At 45.1% G+C, this 17,745-nt stretch overlaps 1 long non-coding RNA gene across 1 annotated transcript; it reads left to right on the forward strand.

Annotated features, from left to right (window-relative positions):
- Window positions 1-361: 361 nt before the first annotated feature.
- LOC109904622 (uncharacterized) lies at window positions 362-16,581 on the forward strand. Its single transcript, XR_004204293.1, has 5 exons — window positions 362-440; window positions 7,165-7,266; window positions 7,377-7,584; window positions 8,782-8,996; window positions 11,797-16,581. It is a non-coding gene; the product is annotated as an uncharacterized LOC109904622 (long non-coding RNA).
- Window positions 16,582-17,745: the final 1,164 nt, after the last annotated feature.

Consider the following 17,745-nt stretch of genomic DNA (forward strand, 5'->3'; position numbering starts at 1 on the left):
TGAACTGATTAATATACTTCGTTAATATAATGTCTTAATTATATGTTTAATACCCACGGACAGAAATATTTAGTAGGCAAATTATTTCCTCAGGGTAGGTTTTTAATTATCTGTTCAGATAGGCAGCTTCTCCTGGAGGGTATGTGGGTAGTTGTGTGTTGTGGAATTTAGAAATGTGTGCATGAAGGCCTGCCGTGGCAAGGGACTGTGTTTGTGTGTGTGTGTGTGTCTGGATGTGTGTGTGGGTATGCGTCTCTCGCTCTCTCTTTCGCTCTGAGTGTTTACTGGGTGTGTTTACTTAGGAAATTAATTAGATCAGTCTCCTCTCTTCTCCTCCCCTCCTCTCTTCTCCCTTCTCTCTCCCTCTCTAGCTGGACAGAATGAGCTGAAGGGTGTGTCTGCTGTGAAGAGGATTTGTGAGGAGAACAGAGAGGCCAAAGGTAACACACAGTCCACACAGTCCTGTTTGCTTTCGTGCGTCCATGGCTCTTGATATTACTGATTGGAGTGTGAGTGAACACACCTTTTTGCAGGTAGAAATCAGCTTCTAGTTAAAAAGCAGAATGACTGTTAAGAACTGGAGCTGTGCATCTCTGCTCTAGTGCGTCACAGCAGTTAAAAGTAGAGACGGCGTCATTGAAGTAGATTTCCTCTCTGGAACTGTTGCATGATCTATTTCTCTTTGTGAAGATTAAGAGGTATGGCATTGAGGGGTGTTAAGGAGTGGGGGCGGGGGCGGGGGAGGGAAGCATGCTCTGAATGACGGGTGCTCTGAATGACGGTGCTCTGAATGACGGGGGTGAGTTGGGAGATGAAGGAAGTGGGGGGAGGTGAGGGTCATGTAGCTCTGTCCTCTGAATGACAATGTGCCGATGGGGCGATGAGGTGGGGGTAGGGAGGGGTGCGTGTGAGCGTGTGTCTGAATGACAATGTAACGGAAGCGTCATTAGTATGTGAGGCAGGTGCATCTCACCAAACGTCCTCTGGCTCTTGTGCATGTTTGTCTGTGTGTACGGAGCATAGGAGACAGCGCAGGAGAGAGGAGATTAGAAGAAAGAGTACACGCCCAACGGGCCAATGGATGTCAAGCCTGACCTCAGGAGCCCGCCTTCCTGGGTATAATACCGGGGCTCGCATCTATTTCCTCAATTCAGTACCACTCTTCAGCGAGCCCAAATCCCCAAACTGAGTTATACCTCATTACCTCCTTCAGGAAACAGTAGTAAATAGTAGTAAATTCATAACTGTACATTCCCTTTCAGTCGGTCACTCAGTATAACATACTATAGAGACATAAATCACACCCCAAGCCGCATCAGAGGGTGCCAGACTAGGAGGCCCACAGCAGCCCAAGCACGCACACACAGGTTTCACCGGCTCCAAAAAGGGGTTACAGAAGTCACCTTTTCCCCTAATACTTACCCCTTGAAGCCTGAACTGTCAGAGCCCCATACAGGGAACCAGAACCTACTGCAACTTGGCTATGCACACTGACACGCTTCCACTGCAGCCCAAGTCCATAGACCCAACGGTTCCATGAAAAATACATACCTTGCGAGCCTGAAATGTCAGAATTCATATCAAGGAACCCAAAACAACAGAACACCTGTCGTGACTTGGTAAAGTGCACACGCTCACAGCATAGCATCGACCAGAGTCGATGAACCACGGGAGCCCAAGGCTCAAACCCACAGGTAACTGTCGTAACCCTGATAAATGCGCAACCTGAACACTAAGAACACTATGAGCCACACAGTGAGCAATTATGTCTAAGCAATAAAACCATCACAAAAGCATTTTTCGGGAACCCCAACTCACTGCAGCATAGGCATCTGCAATCTTTATGCCCCTGAACAATGCCCAAGAAGCCTCCACACCCCTAGTGGAGTGAGCACGCAACCACTAGGCAACCCTTGTCCTTTGCTGACATATGCCAGGGAGATAGCCTCCACAATCCCGAGCTGGATTAGTGAAACAAACAGAAATCTGGTCACAAACATGGATATCCTTGGTCCTAAAGCGTGCACCGGACCAAAAGTGCGCACCGGACTCAGGCCATGCAACCTTCGTTGTTTACTGGAAGCTAACGGTGGAGGTGAGACAGGGAACATCTATAAAGCCAGGGAACTGTAAGACACACAGTATATATATGTACAACACTCTAGTACAAGGCGCACGTGTTGACTGTATAGTCATAATCATATTTGAGGGTAAACCCCTAGCCGTCAAATTCAACCTTTCAGGGGCCAAACCCACAGATCCATATTTGCGGTCGTGGGCGGCAGATTTTCCTGTGCGCCTGGGACAATAGATCCCGATGACACAGAGCCCTCCAAGTGGCCCCGCCCAACTGGCGGATGATCTCCGGAAATGAGGGTTATCTGGGCGAACCAGGAGCCACCAGAATCAGCAACATTGAGAAGAACAGACAAAAATGTGCATTTTCTCGCGATGCATAAAGATCTACATCAGCCCTGGGTGCACACGATGAGAGATCCGGGAAGATACGTTGCCCTGAGTGACAGGAAATGTGTTCTGCTCCATACAAGCAGATAACAGGCAAGGTTTAGGAGAGAGAGAGACTGCGTTCCCCCTGCTTGTTGATGTACGCCACCGCTGAACACCAAGGAACCTTGGGTAGAAACAATGTGCTTTCGTGGTACAGCCGTTCTGATACCCGGCTCATAATGGGTTCGGGGATTTCGGCAACCAGTAACTTGCCCCCATTGACCGAGCCACTTAGAAACACTATTGCCACAGTAAATGGTCGGAAAGGAGGGCCCCGAGAACACAACCCCTCCACGACATCCAGCTAGGGTCACAAGGTCTCCTCCTTCCCCTGCCCTGTGGAATAATCAGCCTCCATCCCGCTCTTCGGGTAGGTGCGTTGGGCCAGTAACCAAGCTTTCAGTTGAATGCATTCATTGGTACTGACTAGGTATCCCCCTTTCCTTTCTTCTTTGACCCAGCATGGCATCTGTTCCAAGACGTTTAAAGCTGCTCAGAAGCACCAAAATGGTCAAAAACCGTCCTCCCTGGCCCGGGGAAACCTGCCTCTGACCTGGAGTGGCAGCACACGACTCCAATACCATCATTAAGTTTGCCAACAATACAACGCTGGTAGGCCTGATCACTGACTATGATGAGACAGCCTATAGGGAGGAAGTCAGAGACCTGTCAGTGTGGTGCCAGAACAACAACGTCTCCATCTATTTCAGCAAGACAAAGGAGCTGATCATGGACTACAGGAAACAGAGGGTCGAGCATGCCCCCATTCACATCTACGGGATGTAGTGGAGTGAGTCGAAAGCTTCAAGGTCCTCTGTGTCCACATCACTAAGGATCTATCATGGTGACACACACCAGCACAGTCGTGAACATGGCCTCTCAGGAGGCTGAAAAGATTTAACATGGACCCTCAGATCCTCAAAAAGTTCTAAAGCTGCACCATTGAGAGCGTCTTGACTGGCTGCATCACTGCTTGGTATGGCAACTGCTTTGCATCTGACTGCAAGGCTCTACAGATGGTAGTGCGTACATCCCAGTACATCACTGTGGCCGAGCTCCCTGCCGTCTAGGACCTTTATACCAGGCGGTGTCAAAGAAAGGCCCTAGAAATTGTCAAAGACTTCTGCCACCAAAGTCATAGACTGTTCTCTCTGCTACCACATGGAAGGTGGTACCGATGCAAGTCTGAAACAAACAGGACCCAGAATTGCTTCTACCTCCAAGCAATAAGACTGCTAAATTGTTTGTTAAATAGTTAACCAAACAGCTACCAGGACTATCTGCATTGCCCCATTTGGAATAACTTTTTTGACTCATCACATACGCTGCTGCTACTGTTTACTATCTGCCACTTTATTCCCAGTTATATGTACATACAGTGTCTAACTCAATTACCTCGCACATCTGCACATCAACTCAGCACTGGTACCCTGTATACCGTCTCAAGAAAAAGTATGTGAACTCTTTGGAATTATCTGGATTTCTGCATAAATGGGTCCTAAAATTTGATCTGATCTTCATCTTCACAACAACAGACAAACACAGTCTGCTTAAAATATTGTCTACATTGAATGCATCATTTAAACATTCACAGTGTAGGTTGGGAAAAATATGTGAACCCTTAGGCTAATGACTTCTCCAAAAGCTAATTGGAGTCAGGAGTCAGCTAACCAATCATTGTGACAAGATTGGAGATGTTGGTTAGAGCTGCCCTGCCCTATGAAAAGCACTCATAACATTTGAGTTTGCTATTCACAAGAAGCATTGCCTGATATGAACAATGCCTCGAACAAAAGAGATCTCAGAAGATTTTGTTGTTGCGTTGTTGCATAACGCTGGAAAGGGTTACAGAAGTATCTCCAAAAGCCTTGATGTTCATGACTTTCCCAAGTTTATCAAGACATTTTGCAGGAGAATGTAAGGCTATATGAAGCTTAACAGAAGTTGAGTAATGCAACAGGACAACGACCCAAAACACAGAAGTAAATCAACAACAGAATGGCTTCAACAGAAGAAAATACGCCTTCTGGAGTGGCCCATTCAGAGTCCTGACCTCAACCCGATTGAGATGCTGTGGCATGACCTCGAGCGGTTCACACCAGACATCCTAAGAATATTGCTGAACTGAAACAGTTTTGTAAAGATGAATGGTCCAAAATTCCTCCTGACCGTTGTAGAGGTCTGATCTGCAACTACAGAAAACATTTGGTTGAGGTTATTGCTGCCAAAGGAGGGTCAACCAGTTGTTAAATCCAAGGGTTCACATACTTTTCCCAGCCTGCACTGTTAATGTTTATACGGTTTAACGTATAATTGTTTGTGTTATTAGTTTAAGCAGATGGTGCCAGATGGTGTCATCCCAGCCTCACACGGCTGGGATGACACTCCCATCAACTCTGACCACCACTGCCGCTTATCAAGGTCAAATCACCGGTTGACCCTTCACTAGCAGCCCCAATCTTTCAGCCCGACGTCCAATGAAAGTTGAGCCCAGTCGGAGACAATGGTCACACAAATTGGTCCGAGCCAAAGCCTCCTGAGCATGTTTCCACCCCAGGCAAACAGGACAGCACTCGTGAGTATCTTTCATTTTCATTGTGAAACCACATGCCCAAGGGCACGGTAGGAGGTTCAAACTCGGATGGTTAGCCTTTTTTTTTAAACGTACTCTTACCACTAGCCATGTTACTCAAGCAAGGAAGTACTGGCTACACAAGCAGAGAACAAAGGAGTTGGTTTTTAGCCAACAGAAATCCTACCCAAGCAAGGAAATATTAGCTACACAAACAGAGCAGAAAGTAGTTAGCTTTTAGCAAACACAAAAACGTATACCAAGACCCAAAACTCGCAACATCTATGGGGGCGAGTACTCTCTCCCCACTAACAGACACTTTAGTTAGTGCCGAATCTCGTAGTCTTCGTGTGCTTGAAAAGTTTGTAAATTGCGTGACACATTCTTCCATCAGGCGAGCTGAAAAGCAAAATAATTTAGGAAATGGATGCTTCTGGGGGCGGGCTTGGCATCCCTCGGGCTGTTGATTGGTCGGTGACTCCCCATAGTATTGTATACAGAGTCATCGACTGAAAGGGAACAGTGTGTTAACCAGTGGTGTAATGGTTTTGTTATTTGCCTACCGTCATCTTGATAGGTGCTCAGAATTTACCCACCTACTTTTGTTAGTCATGACTGGACACTATATTAAATGTAACACTGCAGTAGCTAGGCTACATTTGATACACAGTAGTGTATTAACAGTGCATTTGATATGGACTGTAGCAGTGGTGCAGTGGTGTATTGGGTCAGAGTGGAGTAGCACTGGGTACATTAACAGAATGAAAAGCTTGTAGGTGTAAAATGTGCTTATCTCTCTGGCATGGAGCCCAGATCCTCGTTGTAATTATCACAGGTAGAAAAGGTGGAGTGGAAGGGAGAGATGAAGAGGAGGGGTGGAAAGGATAGGAGGAAAGGAGTGGAGTGTGCCCTAAATGCCCAATTGTTGAGAGGAAAATAGCAACGCACATGTACACCAAAGGCTTCTTATGTTTTGCCAGAGCCAATCAAAACACCACCCGTTTATAGCCAAATCTGCACATACTCCGAAAGACAGGGTGACAGGTTGGGGACATGGGGACAGAGAGGGACAGAAAGGCAGACAGGCATTCAGACAGGGGCAAAGCTAGCTATAAGCACACAGGTTTAGGACTGGAATTTGGCATTAGTTAAATTATTCTCATATCAGTATCAAACCCTGGCTTAGCCTGTGTATGAAACACACAAACACACACACACACAAACACAAATAGTCATCACACACACACAGCCAGAGGACTAGGGCTTTTCAAGCTGGACATTTTGGTTTCACCCTGGGTAAACTAATGCTAGTGTGAAACAAGGGTAAGCTAGCCCTAGGCTACTTTTAACCCAGGATAAGTTTAGCCCTGGACTAAAAATCATCCATTGTGAAAGGCTATTTTTGACTCTGAAAGTCACACACACAGACACACACACAACACACACAGAGCAGAGGTCCTACAGCAAGTCCTGCCAGCGTTGCTGCTGCAGAATACTTACTGTATGAGATGTTAGGATGAGGTATTGGTATCATGTAGTATAATGTGTTTGAAGCTAGCAGCAGTTTGTATTCTCTATTAGAGAAGAGCCTACTGTAGGAGATTAATACATTGATGCTGCTTTGATTTTCCACTACAGACACAGTTAGCAGAATTTGTTTGTTTTTTACAAGAGTGCTGATTATGCTGTGTGTGTGTTTGTTTGTTTCTGTGTGCTCAAATGATCTGCCTATAGGACCTTCTACCCGTATATGTGTATTTACAGATGTAGGATTTTAATTTGAGCCAGTTTGCTACAGCAGGAGATTAATCCTGCAGCAACAAGTAATGGGAATTATTAAATGGATTTTTGTAAGTGATTTTTGTAAGGGTTGATACATATTTCGTAAGGGAAAACCAAGTCTGAAATTTCTAAGTGGAAATTACAAACTTCAGAAGCCTTTTTAAACCTAAACTACACTACACATTTAAAATGTTCTGTATTACAGGAAAAATCTCCTGCAACCGGGTAATCAAATTAAGATCTTATATCTGTACTGTGTATTGTATTTAAATTAATGGTGTGTGTGTGTTTTGTGTTTTCAGTGGAGTTTGATCAGTTGAATCTGGCATCTTTGCAGTCAGTCAGGCAATTTGTCCAGAATATCAAGAGACGAGGCCTACCGCTGCACATCTTAGTCAACAATGGTGAGTGACACACAATCAACCAATCATTCTGCCAAACTATACGCTTGATATGAGACTGAAATTCTTAAATGAACTGTGTCTTAACTATTTGTGTTTGTGCACACGTGCAGCGGCGGTCATGTTGGTCCCTGAGGGTCGTACAGAGGAGGGCTTTGAGCGTCACTTTGGGGTCAACTACCTAGGTCACTTCCTGTTGACCTTGCTGCTGTTAGACACATTAAAGCATTCTGGGAAACGTGGTTCCTGCTCACGTGTTGTCACCCTCTCCTCGTCAGCTCATGGTGCTGGAGAGATACAACTAGACAGCCTGCTAAACAGGTACACACACACTAGTGGGGCATGGGTGAGCTGTTTGTTCACCTGCACCTGCCTGCAATTACTAATTACCCATCCGCAACTGCCCGAGTATATGTGATAAAGTGAACATCGCACCCGTCCCTAACCCACTAATATAGAACATGCGCTGCAGGCATAACGATTTTTTTGGACAATCTTTCTGCCTGATTGTAGATATGTTTCTGCTTATGATTTCTGACATTTCGGTAGGCTATTTGTTAATCAACTTGTCTATTTATTTATTTTTTAACCTTTATTTAACTAGGCAAGTCAATTAAGAACAAATTCTTATTTTCAATGACGGCCTAGGAACAGTAGGTTAACTGCCTTGTTCAGGGGCAAAACTACAGATTTTTACCTTGTACCTTGGATTCGATCTGGCAACCTTTCGGTGACTAGTCCAACGCTCTAACCACTAGGCTACCTGCTGCCCCGTCTATAATTAGATACATGCAGCTTCTCTTCACTCATTATGTTGCCCTAGAAGACTAAATAAACGCTTGGTCACCAGAATGTCATAAATCGATAGAATGAATGCTTCAATCTAGTTGACATCGGTTACGTTTTCTCTGTCATCTCTGCTTCTTTCGGGGCGCAAAGACATTTAGGGACCGGGAAGAAATCATCACAATCATCACACATAACATAGCCTGGTGTCATCCTCTTTACCACTTCACCAAATCTTTCCCAAACATGACTTTTCCGGCCCTCCTGTCTCTTGATCTTCCACTCCATTTGCAGCTTTTCTCTTACTGAATTAAACTCTGACATTGTCCTTCTTGTTTCCGTGGATTGACATTAACTTTTTCTGCCCTTTCCCAAATGCATTTGGCGATTGGTGTGTAGGCTATTTGGCATGCGTACAGTTAGGCCCTAAAGCTTAGGCTTATGCACTAATACCAGATGGCCTAAAATAATGATAGAAAAACCTATAGATTTAAATTGCACAATAATTATATATTTATAGAATTTTTAAGGTAGTGTTTTCTCTGTATTCAATCCAGCCACCCTTCATCCACATAATATTTCATGACCCTAAACCCACACGCCCAGCGGATATAACCGTGGGGACTACGGGTTATGAGTCAACCGACGCATCACATACACACACACCCTCCTCTCCTAATTTCCTCCCACTCCAGACCTTTTTTCAACATCTTTCTCCCCCCTCTCTTTCAGTCTTCAGGCGGTGTTATTCGGCCCATGCGGCATACTCCCAGAGTAAGCTGGCACTACTGTTATTTTCCTCCCACCTGCAACAGAGGTTGGATAGAGGAGGGTTTCCAGTGAGCTCATGTGCAGTGGACCCTGGCATGGTCGACACTTCACTCTACTGCCACCTCTTCCCCACCGCCCGCCTCGCACAGACAGCCATCGCACACCTGCTCTTTAGGGTACACACACACACACACACACAGTGCTAATCGAGTATTGTCAATTACACAGTAACAGAATGATGCTGAGACTCAGATTTTTCACTTTATACATTTATGCCAAACAAAAAACAATGATTGTAAAGTTAAACAAACCTACAACTCTATGCACAAGGACTCCTTTTAACAATTTCCACTAAACATTTTATAGAAACACATTTACTGTGCAAATGCACATTTACTGAACAGTGCAGATGCAACGTTTGGTAACATAATGACTGTTTGTGCTGTTTGTGCTGTTTGTGCTGTTTGTACCATCATTCTGTGACCAAACTTTTCATATGCTCTGTTCTTCATGTAAATGTGTTTTTGTAAACTGTTAAAAGTCATCATTGTGCATAGAGTTATAATGGCTACCATTGAATTTCCTGTATCTGGCTACTGTCAAAGTTTTCAGAATAAATTGGAACGATTTATTCAAGAAGTTAATTACAGAATAAGTATCTTAAAATGTGGCATTTCAGTACCATACTGACTTCAGAGTCTATTTTTAGGCAGAGAGAGAAGTGAAGGGAAAGAGAGATGAAGAGGGAAAACTTGCCAAGTTTAAGAAAGATGAGAATGTTCAGAATCTCCATAAGATATGCATGAATCAATGTCCCATGTCTCTGTCTTTTACTGTTGAGGCATTTAGCAGACACTCTTATCCAGAGTGACTTACAGTTGTGAGTGCATACATTTTGGTACTTTTTCGTACTGGTCCCCCATTGGAATCGAACCCACAACCCTGGTGTTGCCAGCGCCATGCTCTACCAACACACACAGACACACACGCATGCACACATAGACACACTCACACACACACACACACACACACACACACACACACACACACACACACACACACACACACACACACACACACACACACACACACACACACACACACACACACACACACACACACACACACACACACACACACACACACACACGCACACACACACACACACACAGACACACACACACAGACACACAGACACACAGACACACACACACAGACACAAAGACACAAAGACAAAATTAAATGTTAAAACATTTGCTTGTTGATAACTAAATAGTTGTTCATTTCATTGGGGTTATTTTAGATTGTGTTTCATATCTTAAAGCATTGGCCTGGAGACCCTGTTAATGTCTGCAGGATGGGATGGAAGGAGGCAGCCCTGTGTGTGTCTGGAGGATGGGATGGAAGGAGGCAGCCATGTGTGTGTCTGGAGGATGGGATGGAAGGAGACAGCCCTGTGTGTGTCTGGAGGATGGGATGGAAGGAGGCAGCCATGTGTGTGTCTGGAGGATGGGATGGAAGGAGGCAGCCCTGTGTGTGTCTGGAGGATGGGATGGAAGGAGGCAGCCATGTGTGTGTCTGGAGGATGGGATGGAAGGAGGCAGCCCTGTGTGTGTCTGGAGGATGGGATGGAAGGAGGCAGCCATGTGTGTGTCTGGAGGATGGGATGGAAGGAGGCAGCCCTGTGTGTGTCTGGAGGATGGGATGGAAGGAGGCAGCCCTGTGTGTGTCTGGAGGATGGGATGGAAGGAGACAGCCCTGTGTGTGTCTGGAGGATGGAATGGAAGGAGGCAGCCCTGTGTGTGTCTGGAGGATGGGATGGAAGGAGGCAGCCCTGTGTGTGTCTGGAGGATGGGATGGAAGGAGGCAGCCCTGTGTGTGTCTGGAGGATGGGATGGAAGGAGGCAGCCCTGTGTGTGTCTGGAGGATGGGATGGAAGGAGGCAGCCCTGTGTGTGTCTGGAGGATGGGATGGAAGGAGGCAGCCCTGTGTGTGTCTGGAGGATGGGATGGAAGGAGGCAGCCCTGTGTGTGTCTGGAGGATGGGATGGAAGGAGGCAGCCCTGTGTGTGTCTGGAGGATGGGATGGAAGGAGGCAGCCCTGTGTGTGTCTGGAGGATGGGATGGAAGGAGGCAGCCATGTGTGTGTCTGGAGGATGGGATGGAAGGAGGCAGCCCTGTGTGTGTCTGGAGGATGGGATGGAAGGAGACAGCCCTGTGTGTGTCTGGAGGATGCGATGGAAGGAGACAGCCCTGTGTGTGTCTGGAGGATGGGATGGAAGGAGACAGCCCTGTGTGTGTCTGGAGGATGGGATGGAAGGAGACAGCCCTGTGTGTGTCTGGAGGATGCGATGGAAGGAGACAGCCCTGTGTGTGTCTGGAGGATGGGATGGAAGGAGACAGCCCTGTGTGTGTCTGGAGGATGGGATGGAAGGAGGCAGCCCTGTGTGTGTCTGGAGGATGGGATGGAAGGAGGCAGCCCTGTGTGTGTCTGGAGGATGGGATGGAAGGAGACAGCCCTGTGTGTGTCTGGAAGATGGGATGGAAGGAGACAGCCCTGTGTGTGTCTGGAGTATGGGATGGAAGGAGACAGCCCTGTGTGTGCTGTGTGGGTGTTAGAGAGTGTAATCACTACAGGCAGTTGCCTAAGTAAATTACTTTTAGGGAGCCTCTGCCGTGCAGCTACAAATGCACCATTAATAACAGGCTCCTCAGCACTATCACATTAATACACACGCGCACACACACACACACACACACACACACTGTTTATCAGAGTCTCATGTAGAAATAGGTTGAAGTCAGTCTCATGTAGGCTTTTGTTGTTAGGGTGTAGATCTAGCTGTATCTTTATGCCAGTAAAGCTCTGCTGGTTGTGTGTGTTTATATAACAGCCTCGTTGTGTGCGTGTATGTGTGTGCGTGCCTGAGTGCATGCGTTATGTATAACAGTCTGACAGTTTGTGTTGTGCCCCCAGAGCCCGTCCCAGGGAGCGTCCACGGTCCTCTACACTGCTCTATCTCCGTCTCTGGAGGAGGGAGGAGCCGACTGGAGCAATGGGCGCACAGAGATGACATCACCAAACACCTACGACCCACAGCTCCATCGCGGCCTCTGGGACTCCAGCTGCAGACAAGTTGGCCTGCCATGACCCCTGACCTTCAACCCCTGACCCCCAACATGGGACTGGATGTCTGAGACCCAACACTTAGTCTGTCTGACTGGTGTTGTCTTTGTTTTGACAATCTCCTCACCACCAGACTGTGATTGGACTGATGATGACCATGGCTAGACTTTGATTGGTTCGTAAAGAGTTAAGTCCCTTCCCATGCTGTTCAAATGAATGTGCTAATGGGAATGCAACCTTCTCCCTCTGGCACTGTGAACATACACACACATACACTATGTTAAGGGTATTCATAGTGCTGCTATGAGTGTCTGTAGTGCCACTATGAGTGTTAATGGTGACCTTATAAGTGTTCATAGCAACCTTATGACTGTTGGTTGACAGATCAGATCTTCCAGAACAGAAAGCACCTTCCCTCCATGGGAGAACTTACTTTTGTCTTAAACAAGTGTCATCAGTGTGTGTATGTGTCTGTGTGTACTTGTCATCAGTGTGTGTGTGTGTGCTTATTATGATGTTAGAAGCATCCAGGAGCATCTGGTGTTCTGATCCATCTGTGAAGCATATACTGACCCCTGCCCGAGTGGAGGGTCCAGGACCAATGAACAAGCCAGCATGGTAACATCAGTGAATCACAGCCTGAAACTGATATTTTCAGTTCTTGTGAAAGCAAAGGGTATTTTGTGGAATTCTTGCCAAAGCTGCTGGTTTCCTCTCCAGGGGGCAGAAATCATCTGAGAGAAGGTCTTTAAATTGTGTCCCGCCTCCTGGGCTGTGAGTCACACACACACCTGTCTCATGGTATTTCTCTTTTACTGTTAGAGCTGAGTGATGGTTTATCAATATGCACATATCACCTCTCTCAAGTCCAGTCGTTGTGTGTGTTTCTGTGCACAGTATGTGTATTTGTGTGTGAGCTGTTTGTGTGTTTCTTCCAGTCATTGGTTTGTATGCATCCATAAAAAGGCAGCACAACTGAAACCAATACTGATATTTGTGGCAGAGGGAGAGAAAGACAGTGAGTAAAGGAAAAGGAGACAGAGAGATTCTTCATCTACTCTCTCTGCTGCTACCTCGTTTGGCTTTGCTCCCAGTGCATTCATTGTGGGAGGGAAATATCCCAGTGAAAATTCAGCAAAATTAAGACAAAGACAAACAGTCACACACACAGAGGCAGACTGTGACCAAAAATGGGCCCTGTCATTTCTAACACACTGGCCATTTTGTTCCTTGAGGACCTCATTATTAGCCAGATGATTATCATTTTGAGTTAAAACCTAAGTTAGACAGGCCCAGTAGGCTGGACCAGCCCATCTGGCAAGTCTGCCCCTGTGAAGAAAAAAACAAAAAACACACACATATATATATATATATATTCAACTGTGCATCCAATCACACACATGCTTATCTAAACAATCAACTCATACTATCATGGCCCAGGCTGGCCTCATAAACTAGACATACCATAGTAAATTAAAGTCAGGACACTCAAATTAGTATGATATGTTACATTTAGCAACACAAAGGTTGTGTGTTCGTATCTCATAATGGACAACTTTAGCATTTTAGCTAATTAGCAACTTTGCAACTACATACTACTTTTTAGCTACTTTGCAACTATTTAGCATGTTAGCTAACCCTTCCCCTAAACTTAACCTAACTCCTAACCTTAACCCCTAGCCTAGCTAATGTTAGCCACAACAAATTTGAATTCTCAACATATCGTACGAATTATAATTCGTAACATCGTACAAAAGGTGTCAGAGTCTATCTAGAGGATAGCGAAGGAGTCAGGCGCAGGACACAGGTAAGAGTAAAACCACTGTGTTTACTGAGCAGAACACGTGTCAAACTGTCAGAGTCTATCTAGAGGAGAGCGAAGGAGTCAGGCACAGGACACAGGTAAGAGTAAAACCACTGGGTTTACTGAGCAGAACACGTGTCAAACTGTCAGAGTCTATCTAGAGAGCGAAGGAGTCAGGCGCAGGACACAGGTAAGAGTAAAACCACTGGGTTTACTGAGCAGAACACGTGTCAAACTGTCAGAGTCTATCTAGAGGAGAGCGAAGGAGTCAGGCGCAGGACACAGGTAAGAGTAAAACCACTGTGTTTACTGAGCAGAACACGTGTCAAACTGTCAGAGTCTATCTAGAGGAGAGCGAAGGAGTCAGGCGCAGGACACAGGTAAGAGTAAAACCACTGTGTTTACTGAGCAGAACACGTGTCAAACTGTCAGAGTCTATCTAGAGGAGAGCGAAGGAGTCAGGCACAGGACACAGGTAAGAGTAAAACCACTGTGTTTACTGAGCAGAACACGTGTCAAACTGTCAGTCTATCTAGAGAGCGAAGGAGTCAGGCGCAGGACACAGGTAAGAGTAAAACCACTGGGTTTACTGAGCAGAACACGTGTCAAACTGTCAGAGTCTATCTAGAGGAGAGCGAAGGAGTCAGGCGCAGGACACAGGTAAGAGTAAAACCACTGTTTACTGAGCAGAACACGCGTCAAACTGTCAGAGTCTATCTAGAGGAGAGCGAAGGAGTCAGGCGCAGGAGACAGGTAAGAGTAAAACCACTGTGTTTACTGAGCAGAACACGTGTCAAACTGTCAGAGTCTATCTAGAGGAGAGCGAAGGAGTCAGGCGCAGGACACAGGTAAGAGTAAAACCACTGTATTTACTCCATCCGAGAACTGAAAAAAAATCCCGTTATATAACAAATACAGAACAGGATACGAACTCCAACACACGAAAGACAATCACGCACAAAACAGAAAGGGAAACCAGACGGTTAAATAAGGAACATAATCATGAGATGGGAACCAGGTGTGTAAAACAGACAAAACAAAAGGAAAAATGAAACATGGATCGGTGGCAGCTAGAAAGCCGGTGACGTTGACGCCGAACAAGGAGAGGGAACAACTTTGGTGGAAGTCGTGACAAAAGGGATGATTGACATCCACAAATGAATACATACCATACGTAATATGTTATATTCATCTGAGTGTCCTGGATTTTTGCTTACTATGTTATGTCCAGATTGCATGGCCAAACCATACCATTTTGCCTTGGAGAATGGGCAAAAATCCCAGTGGCTAGATGTGCCAAGCTTATAGAGACATACCCCAAGAGACTTGCAGCTGCAATGGGCAAAAATCCCAGTGGCTAGATGTGCCAAGCTTATAGAGACATACCCCAAGAGACTTGCAGCTGCAATGGGCAAAAATCCCAGTGGCTAGATGTGCCAAGCTTATAGAGACATACCCCAAGAGACTTGCAGCTGTAATTGCTGAAAAAGGTGTCTTTGGGGGGGGGGGGGGTATTGGCTTTGGGGGGTGAATAGAACACTCTCAAGTTTTCTGTTTTTTTGTCTTATTTCTTGTTTGTTTCTCAATAACAAATATTTTGCGTCTTCAAAGTGGTAGGCATGTTGTGTAAATCAAATGATAGGCAACAAAATAGGAAAAATGCCAAGGGGTTGAAAACTTTCGCAAGTAATTGTATCTACCATCAGTCCTCAGATTTTCAGGCTTATATGAAACTAACTTAATTGACATAACACACATACGCCCACAGAGACTAGTAAATCGGGACTGGGGATAACTACAGACCCTGTGTGTAACCTTCCTTTAGTTTAAGCTCTCATTCTGCTACTGAGCATAGGGTTCATGTCTTCCAGACATGAGGGGGTGTGTTACTGTAGCTGTCAGACTGGATGCTGTTTGGGTTGGTTATTATGGGTAGGGTTTTGGTTTCTAAAAACAGACCTTTACTGGCACATCCAGTTTTCAGAATAGAAAGTGTGTGTTTGAAGTAATTAGTAAATAAAGACACTATATAAAAGTCACCATGACGTGTTTGAATTCCAGCCTGTCGACATCCAGAGACTGCTACAGGAGAACAGACAAGATACAGGTAGTATTGATTTGCGATGTGCAAAATATATTTTGTTGTGCTGTGCCCGAACTCCCTCAGATATAGAATGTGACTGTGAATTTCCATGTAGAGTTGAACTATTGTTAAATTGTGAACTGTCTTGTCTTGTTATTGTCATATTTCTGTAAAAACCTTTGTTAGCTGTTTGAGCAATGTGAAGACATCTAGTGCTTATACCTCTGGAGGAAAAATACTTCTGTTCACTATGAAGACTGTGGTTAGGTTCAATATGAAGACATCTAGTGCTTATACCTCTGGAGGAAAAATACTTCTGTTCACTATGAAGACTGTGGTTAGGTTCAATATGAAGACATCTACTGCTTATACCTCTGGAGGAAAAATACTTCTGTTCACTATGAAGACTGTGGTTAGGTTCAATATGAAGACATCTAGTGCTTATACCTCTGGAGGAAAAATACTTCCGTTCACTATGAAGACTGTGGTTAGGTTCAATATGGAGGTCATAGTGTCAATATGAACAGTGTGTTTATGTTGTTGTGATGTTCTCCACCTCCTCCTTTTCTACCAGGCAAAGCCTCAATAAACATTATTGTGCCCTAAATGACTGTGTCCACTTGGAGACACCAGTTAGACCTCACACTCAAACCCTTGTAATAGTTTTTTCTTATGTTGCACCTACCTCAACATTTCCATGAATAGTTTTATTATGTTACTGAATGTATCCAGAGTATTGTCAGATTTCATTATTGACAAATCAACGGTGTAATGTTTGGATTCAGTCTTGTGTCAGGTGAACTGTTGTGTACTCATCTTTGGTATGACAATTTCCACCTAAATCTCCAAAGTTTTCTCCTTCAATTGCTAACATGGTCAGGCATGTTTTATAATTGACCCTTTCCATATAGGCCAATTGTCATGAGTGTAAAGGGCTAAAAGGTTTAAAATGGGTAACTATAGTGAGATCTCTTACTACCATTAGCATATTGAGAGCTGTTAATAGCTATTCATCATAGTTAATCTCCTAGTGGCTCTCATACCAGAGTATTGGCAGCAGTCATTACACTGCCCTCAGACACACACAGTCATTATCTTTCCCCTCGAATTAACAACCATCTCCCCTCTGCCGTCAACAATACCCAATACCACATTCAAAATCACTAGAGCCACTCCATCTCAATGACACAGACTGCTGGTGTGTGTTGGAAGCAGAGGGAAGAAGCTGAAAGTAGTAGAGGACATCTGTGATACGAGCAGCCACACATTCACGCTCGCTCGCACGCACACACACTTACAATCCCGTTCCCTCCTGCTATGAGTCATCTCTCTCCCATATAAGCTGCTTCCTCCAAATGCTCCAATTAGACAACAACAACTATGTTCGAAAAATTGACAGAATAAAACGGAAGAGAATAAGAAACAACTCAGTGTGGAGGAACAGCACACAGCAGGAGCCACATTTTTAATTATTAAATCAGTAATTGATCGTTTCATTAGCTGATTCATCCTATTGTATATGTCCCAGCAGAGCCAGTGGTGTAAAGCCTCCAATATATTGGATAGGCCAGATCTTCTCCTAGAATTACTAACAATACTGACCGACAAAACGCAAATTACATTTCAAAAAGTACTTTCAGGTTTACAGCAGAGTGTGTGTGTTTGCGTGGAGGAACGTTATCAGACATCGCTATTCCGCCTTGGCAATGGGAGACAGATAATTTGTGTTATTTAAGATAATTTTTGATTCTCTCTCTCTCTCTCTCTCTCTCTCACTCTCGCTCTCTCTCAGAAGCAGACATGACAACCCCCGGGGCATATTGTTCCCTCTGCCCACTCATTCCTGTTGCGTCATACCGCCATCCTCTCTTTTCTCCACTCTACATTCATTCCACCCTCTCTTTCACCCGCA

This window comes from Oncorhynchus kisutch, linkage group LG2 (assembly GCF_002021735.2).
Source record: "Oncorhynchus kisutch isolate 150728-3 linkage group LG2, Okis_V2, whole genome shotgun sequence".
In the NCBI taxonomy this organism is placed as follows: Eukaryota; Metazoa; Chordata; class Actinopteri; order Salmoniformes; family Salmonidae; genus Oncorhynchus; species Oncorhynchus kisutch.